Below are 9033 nucleotides of genomic sequence, written 5' to 3'. Positions count from 1 at the left end.
ATCCACAAGGCGCAAAATTTATAGCGGTTTGGTCTATCACAAGACCTACTCCACTCTTCCAAGTTTTCCTCCTTGGGCACTCCACTAAATATGAGATTCTTCAAAGGACGAATCTCCAAGACATACACCCGACTTCTCCAATCTCCAAAGGGAACAAACCCTTTCTGCACTAAGCCTTGGCGAGGGATCACACCCTCTTACAATATCTTCACCTTTGTTAACGGGCCGAAGAGTAGACCATCTCTATGTCTTAACCTTTTTTAATGAACCGAAGAGAAGACCCTCGAGTACAATGAAGAAAATGAAAAATAGAACTCTCTTTGCCTCTATATAGGCAGACTACAAGCTTTTATTGCTCACAAACACTCCAAGAAAGAATAAAATGTAAAGTCTATGGAGTACCTCTTGATAGAATGTGCAAATGCAAGATCAAAGAGGTTTTGCTTTTGATAAGGTTTTGGCTCAAAGAAATGGGATTTGATCTTTCTCAAATATTCGAAAGCTTGTTTAGATAGGTTTTGATAGTGTATGTATAGCTAATTTGAAAATATGAACGTTTGGGGGTAAAACTGTAAAAAATAGGGTTGAAAAACTCAACCTGCGCAAGCCCCAATGGCTAGTTTACCCGACCGTCGTGGTCGACCGGGCCATAGCGGTCGCCCGCCCTATCGGACGTACTTTTTTATTTTCAAATTTCTTACCGTCGCGATCGACCGGCCCCATGGCGTCCGATGAGGGCTACCTGTCCGCTCAAAATTTAAACTCAAAAACCTATCTCAGTCGACTGACCCACTGCGGTCGCTCGTCCAAACCCATGACGGAATGGTTCTGATTCCACAGAACCATTTCCACAGTCGCCCGACTTAGCTTTAAGAGCACATGATAAGAGACTACTTCATAGACAATGAGATGATAATCCCAAGCATTGCACAATGAAGGAGAGTTCTAGAGATAATCAAATGAAGGACTGGCCATAGATGAGAAAATATGACAACATGTCAGTTCCAATGACTGAAAGATCGAATGATAGATCATGACCATGGTAACGACAAGTAAAAGCCAAAGACCAGATCTATATCTGAATAAAGAATGGATATAACTGATTGAATTGACTAAATAACCCTAACTAAGAGGAGAACCATATAATAATCAGTATATAGATATACATATATATATATACATATATCCTAACCAGGGGCACCAGCCCTAATATAATCTATCGGAGTCAAGGGGATCTTGACTCAAGACAGACTTGTGAGTGTACTAGGACCTTGTTGTAGCCATATAAAATAAGCTTCCCTAGTCTACAAGTGGGACAAAGCTCCTAACTCTAGGCTTCACATGTGTAAGCAACACATGTTCGTCTCTATATGAATGCAATATATACATATATAAACACGGGTACTTCCTAGTTGGGTTTCACTAAGTCAACAAATATATTTATATATAATAAATATGAAATAAAGTAGGGCTCCGGACTCAATTTATCGGGCACTATGCATGTGATCCATACTTTAGATGTATAACACAAGTACACCTAGTGTTATACATAGTATGCTTCGTTGCTCATCGACTGCTGTGAACACAAGTACACCTAGTGTTTACGGCTGCAGCACCGGCGCATAGCTTGGAAATAGATTCAACGGTTCCATCAGGGTAATGACATCCCATTTGGTACGCATTGAATCCATCCCGTGGAACCAATGATAATGAAAAATAATGAAAGAAATAAAGAATATGATAATGTATGATGTGCAGTGTGTGAATCCCTCGTTTTAATTGCGCACCTATCTGGTGCCCCTGGAATCTAACGATAGAGTTCCCATTTATAATGATTTTAGTCCAAATATCTCCAAAGGTAGTAAAAATGGCATATTTACAGAGTTAGGCAATGTTTCAAGAACTCCACAGCAGAGTCGCCAGCCTGTGGACCCCGATCCGGAGGAGAGGTGGGGGGACGAGCCCCCAACGGCCTATAGATCATCCACGAGTGAAGGAGAGCTCTACCAAAGAACTCTCGAAACAGATGCCACCCTCCTAGCATAGCATGAGTGGCGATAAATGAGATACTACTTGATCCAAGGATAAATCCTCAAACCAACACGTACCTAAAACAAACTCAGAGTCACCATCCATGGATAGGCCATGAAAATAAATATGCTCTGTATACCATAGATAACCAGAAATATATATGGGCTCGTGCCTGATTACGAATGGAGAAGCTCCGAATAGCACCCCTAATTTGTCCGAGTGCAAGCATTTGGTCTCTTAAGACATTTATTATTAATTTGAAGAGTTTTGAGCAAAAATCATGTAAAATAGAAACAAATATCCCCAAGTGGATGTCTACCTAAACATGTATGACCCGGGGATAAAATAATAAGCTTGCAAAAAATAAATGGAAGAAGTGTTGCCTAATCACAGCTAGGTTATGAGTGACATGCCAAACTGGTGTCTAAGTTCTGCTGAACAAACACATGCATGCTACAGCTAAAGTTATAAGGTCTGTACAGGAAAGTAAGAAAACACAACAAAACATATAATACAACTCAACATCACATACGATACAACAAGACAAATTTCTAAACTCTAAATGTACTCCTCGACTCTTTGATGGTCTGATGTTCATCCAAGTCGCCTACGTATCCCCGCCTCCACGAGAATCAGAGTCACATAGTTCTTCGCACCTATTCTAAACTATGATGCCTAAGACATCTAGACCTCTATCCTAGACTCAACCTAAAAGACCAAACTAGTTATTAAAGCTTCTTGTGCGATTATTTATATTCTAGTGGATTGTGGATTTTAGGACACCCTATATGCCCTAACTAAATGCAGGTTAGCCCTAAGCTAATGCAGGTGGTTTCTATAACCTATATGTAACTAGGCTGTGTGTCCTAAGGAAAATAATGGGATCACTAACGCATTCTAGACCTAGTTATCAGTCGGCGATGTGAATCGCCTACTGACCGGACAGGGGCGTAACAAACTCCTAACTCTAACACAAACACAAACAAAACACGCAACACATCAAAGACAAACTCCTAACTCTAAAGGAAGATCTTTTTTAAAACAAGGTTTTAAAGTTGTTTGAATAATTTTTGAAAGAATTACAAAGTCTATTTACAAAGTTTGGCTGGACTTGAGATAGAGATCTCAAGCTGCACTACGTACCTTGTGGAAAATTATCAAGCCAACGTAGTTCGGAAACAAACTCTTCTAACTACACTCCTAAAATTATAAAAAAAAAAAAACTTTGACTTTTTTCAGATATTTCAGTGCTTTTGATATTTTTAAAATTTTCAAATGTTTTTAAGTTTTAAATGTTTCCATGTTTTTAGATTTTAAAGCTTTTCCAATATTTTTTGGATTTTTAAAATATTTTAGATGTTTTTGGATTTTTAAATGTTTTCACCCTTTTGGTCAAAGACCTAAGGGAATACACAAAGTAACACCCTAGGCCAAACCCTAGGGCTAACAGGGGAAACCCCTAAACCGGGTAAGCTAGTATCCCAAAAACACTGAAAATGATCTAAGATCCCAAGCAAGCAAAGCTCTAATAAGACTGAGATAGTCTCTAACAAAGAACAGCGATGACAACACTAAGGCGAAACTCCTAACTAATAATACTAAAGAAGATGAGCAGATGAGCCAGAGACTCTCTAATAAACAAGGGTGCAAATAAGACTGGGCAAGTCTCCTAGACGCAGAGGTGGGCTCCAAGTAACCTCATCATTGCCCTTGCAATGAATAAGAAGGGTACACGTGACTAACAGACCAAGTCGGTCTCCAACTAATAGGGAGTACAAGTTGGGGTACAATTTAGAGAGGGTTCTATTAATCATGCAAGGCATGCCTCTTAGATGCTAATTCAATACTAAAATCAGGGTATACTCCCTAAGGGGTAAGGTCTAAACAACAAAGGCTTGTCTCGAAGGAGAATGGCCTGATGAGACAAAGTGTGTCTCTTAATGAGGGCTCTAGATCACTGATTTGATGGGGTTTTCATTCGATCAAAGCAATTAGGGGTTCGGTCAAAATGGGATGTCTACAGCTTCTTGAGTTGATCATCTTCAAATGGTGATGACTCCAATGTAGGTGAAAGCTCTTGGTTCTTTTGATCCTTGATCCATAAGTCATGTGTTGTGAAGAGTTGTGTAATGACGATTATGACATGAAAATTCTGTATATAACACAATACCTCAAAGCAACACATCAGTCCATAAATGCTAATCAATTTGGTTTGCTAGCATCAAAACAAGAAGGTAAGGTGAATGATTAACCCATGGGAACCCTTGGGCTTACATGGTACTTGTTTTAAATCCTCTATCTCATCAAAATATCATCTTTGAGAGAATTTAGGTAATGCACATGCCAGCCTTTAGTCATGAATCACAATTTCCTTAGTCTCTGTTCATCCTTCACTGTGGAAATAATGTCGAGTTGGACAGAGGAAAATTGTGTACATTTATCATCTTATTACATCTGGCATGATAGAGGGAGACAAGTACCTTAGATAAGCAGTGAAGGACAAATTATCTGAATTGGTCTTTTCTTCTACAGACAAGTCTGCTGATGAGCAAATCAATCTATTGAAGTCCTTCAGGCCATCAGCTCCCTGCTAACTATTTGTCATAGCCTTTGGTAAAGCTTATAATGTAAGGCATGACAATACATAGTGGCTATAGATATGACAGTGAATACATAGCCACAGGATCTTATCATGATGAAGGATATCTTTATATTCAAAACCACATGATAAGGACAACTTCATAGGCAATGAAATGATCAATTTGAGCACCAACATATGAATAAAAGTTATAGAGAGTTTTGAAACTCTAGAACAAGATACTTATCATTGGAAATGATGAAATCACATGAGTTCATCCAAGATAAGTATAAAGCCTACAATGATATGTCATTAACGCTCAGGCCAAGGGAACTTGACATACATGAGAGATAATCTCAACATGAAGGCATAAGTCAAGACCCAGACTACAACACATATGGAGCAATGGGGCTCCACATGAGTATACTTATCATATGTGATGTAGTATACACATTAAACATCATATGATAAGATGGATGAACAGACAATACACATGAATAGCTCCCCCTTTGTGAGTGACTCATATAAATTATGAATCCAAAGGGCTGTCCAACCTAAGCACCAAGGGATTTATAGGTGAATGGTTTACAATCAAACCTTGGGCTACAAATGCATGATTGCTAGGAGTAATCAAGTAATACCAAAAGAAATGACAGCCTAGCAAACCATGCTCCCCTAACTAGGCACATATGGCTAATCATGGTTAAGATGTTGGCTAGAAGCCAAAGATTTTAGATATTTTAATTAAAAAGATGATTGTACACTCTCCAACTTACTAGGTAAGAGGACTAAGAGTACCAATTGAGTAGCTTTTAACTTTAAGTTTACCATCTTTACCATGTAGCTAATGCCTTACAAGGGGATAAACCTATAGATTATATAGATAAGCTATTTTAGCTCAAATCCGTAGGACAAACAAAAGAGAAATTTGACTATAGAGGACTATGTCTGAGAGAGACATCCATGGCTCATGTAAGTGAGAGCATATCACTATGGGTAATCATGAGCAAGATATGACATTTTAAAGCATTCTTAGATAGTCTAACCATGTTTGGACACAAGGAACATGACACGTAAGGTTCATGGTCCAACATATATGTTTTACATCCACATACCACCTCTCTAAAGATAAGGCACTAAGCACAAAGTGCATAGGCCCACAGAAAACCAAAATGTGAGGGAGATAAGTGTTCCCATCACAATGTATTGCATGTCAACCACCATCATGGGTAAATGCCCAAAAATGATACTAGATTCTTATGAGATTTTTAATTTTACTCAAATAAGTATCATATATTGAATCTAGACTCATTTTCAACTTCCCTAAATAATATATTCTTATATGAACTTAGGGAATAATCCAAGGATTTTGAGAATAACAAGTGATAATCACCTTGGACACATGCATTCTAAAATGAACTACAATGACTAGATAGTTTAATCTTAGTCATGAGAGGATATTCATTTTAAGATTTTTGAAACACATCTACTTTAACCCATCAAGATTTCTTATGTATTTAATGATAATCATTAAGCACATAAGAATGGGTTTGAATGACAACGAGGTGCAAAGTAATAGATATATTTATTCACTTAGGGCATAAGAGATGTCTAAGAAAGGATTTGAGTTGATCTACTTAGACATAGCTATTAACTCCTTAATTTTGCTAGAGATGACATCCCAACCAAGTTGAATGTTCTAACATCTAGCAGGTGCCAAATTTTTCTTAAATAGAGTTCAAATATGGAAGAAATTGACTTGATAGATCAAATTGAACTCAATGGCTAATGGGTGGTTTATTTTCATGAAAGCACACATATGGTATTCACAATGAATTTTCTATTGTAGATTTTTGTTGTGGATGAATACTAAGTGCAAGAGGATTTATTATGCGATGTAAGCACTTAGATTGAACATACTAGAATGATATTCAATAAAGCACAAGAATATAGTCTATAGAGATGTATTCTAGTTTTCTACATAGATTAAGAATGAGAATGATGTGATCATGAAGCTCTATGGGCAAAGATATATTATATTAACTCATGGATAAAGATATGTATCTAAGCTCAAAAATAAAATGATATATCGTTTAAGCACATGTGATCCAGATACAATAAATGCAACATTGAAATAGTATCTAGAGAGAATTAAAATGATATAGCAATTAAAGCACAACACATTACATTAACATATTCAATGAATAGTTTTAATGGGGAATTTTGGTATCCAAATTACTGTGGCTCCTACCAAGTTTGTTTGCGGGAGTGTATCTTTACTTACCTAAACAAACTTGTTTGACTTCACAAATCTAAGCTTACACCTAGATTTGTGATGTCCTCATCTACCACACTAAGTACATGAGTAATGATTGGTAGACGAGGAACATGAAGAACCACAAGAATGCACATGATGACAAACGTGTTTGTCTTTCTCTTCTTGCAATCCTTGGTTTTTTATAGAGAGTTCTTCATTTACTAATTTTGCCTCATTTACTTGATTTTTAAGGCAATTTATTTGTTCAGATAAATTAGCTTTTAGGTTTTCTTCATTTTCACAAACAAGTATATATTTTTCATTTAAATCCTTGTTTGTGTTTTCAAGGTTTTTATTTTCTATATCAAAGGCATTGCATCTTTTAATTAAGTCATCATTTTTATTTATCAAAATTTTGCTCAAATGACTTAATTTTTCATTTCTTTTCAAACTTTCATTTACTTATGATTTTAAGTTATCTATTTGACTTTCCAAATCGGAGATTGAATATTTGAAATAATTTTCATTTGTAAAAGATTTTTGTGAAATATCTTTTTGTTCAAAAAAAATTTCATTTGAAAAGAGACAAACATTTTTCTCAAAAATATTTTCTAATATGGTCAAAATATCTATTGCATTGATGCATTTAGAGATTTTCTAAAAAATGTTTGGAGTTATATCACAACACAAAGTAATCATTGCCGTTGAATTCAAAGAAAATAATTTTAAATTACTTTTAGTACTTTTCCTTGAAATAGAAAATCCCCTTTCAATGACATCAAGATGTCATAATCTATGGATTTGAGATAGGCTAGCATTTGAATTTTTCAAGCTCTAAAATTCGTTCAATCGAAAAATGGAGAAATAAGAGCGGATTTGCCTAGCTCAAAATCCATTTGGATTGTCACTGATCCCTCTTGTAGATTTTTGAATTTAAAAATCTCTTTAAGAGCCTAAGCTTTGATACCACCAAATGAAATGTGGGTGTGACAATCCAAGAGGCGGGTGAATTGGTCAAGTAAAAATTTTAGGCTTAATTAGGTGGATTATTAGAAATTGATTTACTAATTAAGAACTCACTAATCTAACCCTTGTTAAAATAATCAATATAATGAAAGCTAGGGTTTAGATGTTATTTTAAGCCTATTTGCCCTAACCCTTGTTCAATAAAACATAAATATAAGTTAGGTTAGAGTTTACCATTCACAAAGATGTGCAAAGAGATGGAGAAGAGAAAGCATCCACAAGGCGAAAGATTTATAGTACTCCACTCTTCCAAGTTTTTCCCCTTGGGCGCTCCACTAAATATGAGATTCTTCAAAGGGCGAATCTACATGCCATACACCCGACTTCTCCAATCTCCAAGGGGAACAAACCCTTTCTGCACTAAGCCTTGGCGAAGGATCACACCCTCTTACAATATCTTCACCTTTGTTAACGGGCCGAAGAGTAGACCCTCTCTATGTCTTCACCTTTCTTAACGGACTGAAGAGAAGACCCTTGAGTACAATGAAGAAAATGAAAAATAAAACTCTCTTTGCCTCTAGATAGGCGAATTACAAACTTTTATAGCTCATAAACACTCCAAAAAAGAATAAAATGTAAAGCCTATGGAGTACCTCTTGATAGAATATGCAAATGCAAGATCAAAGAGGTTTTGCTTTTGATAAGAAGGTTTTGGCTCCAAGAAATGGGATTTGATCTTTCTCAAATGTTCAAAAGCTTGTTTAGATAAGTTTTGATAGTGTATATATAACTAATTTGAAAATTTGATCATTTGGGGGTAAAACTGTAAAAAACAAGGTTGACAAAGTCAACATGCACAAGCCCCAACGGCTAGTTTGCCCGACCATCGCGGTCAACTAGGCCATAGCGGTCGCTCGCCCCTATCGGGCGTACTTTTATATTTTCAAATTTCTTACCGTCTCGGTCGACCAGCCCCATAACGCTCGCCCGGCAAGGGCTACTTGTCTGCTCAAAATTTAAACTCAAAAACCTATCTCAGTCGACCGACCCACGTCGGTCGCCCGCCCAAACCCATGACGGAATGGTTCTGATTCAGCAGAACCATTTCCACGGTCGACCGGACCGCCTTTATTCGAAGGATGCTGAAATTCCAGCCATCCTTCCGCGGCCGCCTGGACACCCCGGTCAACCGGCCCTGTTT

This window comes from Tasmannia lanceolata, unplaced genomic scaffold, assembly GCF_043159265.1.
Source record: "Tasmannia lanceolata isolate RefF3 unplaced genomic scaffold, GAP_Taslan_0.1 ptg000020l, whole genome shotgun sequence".
Lineage (NCBI taxonomy): Eukaryota > Viridiplantae > Streptophyta > Magnoliopsida > Canellales > Winteraceae > Tasmannia > Tasmannia lanceolata.
The sequence above is the reverse complement of the archived record's forward strand: the minus strand, read 5'-3'. Positions refer to the sequence as shown.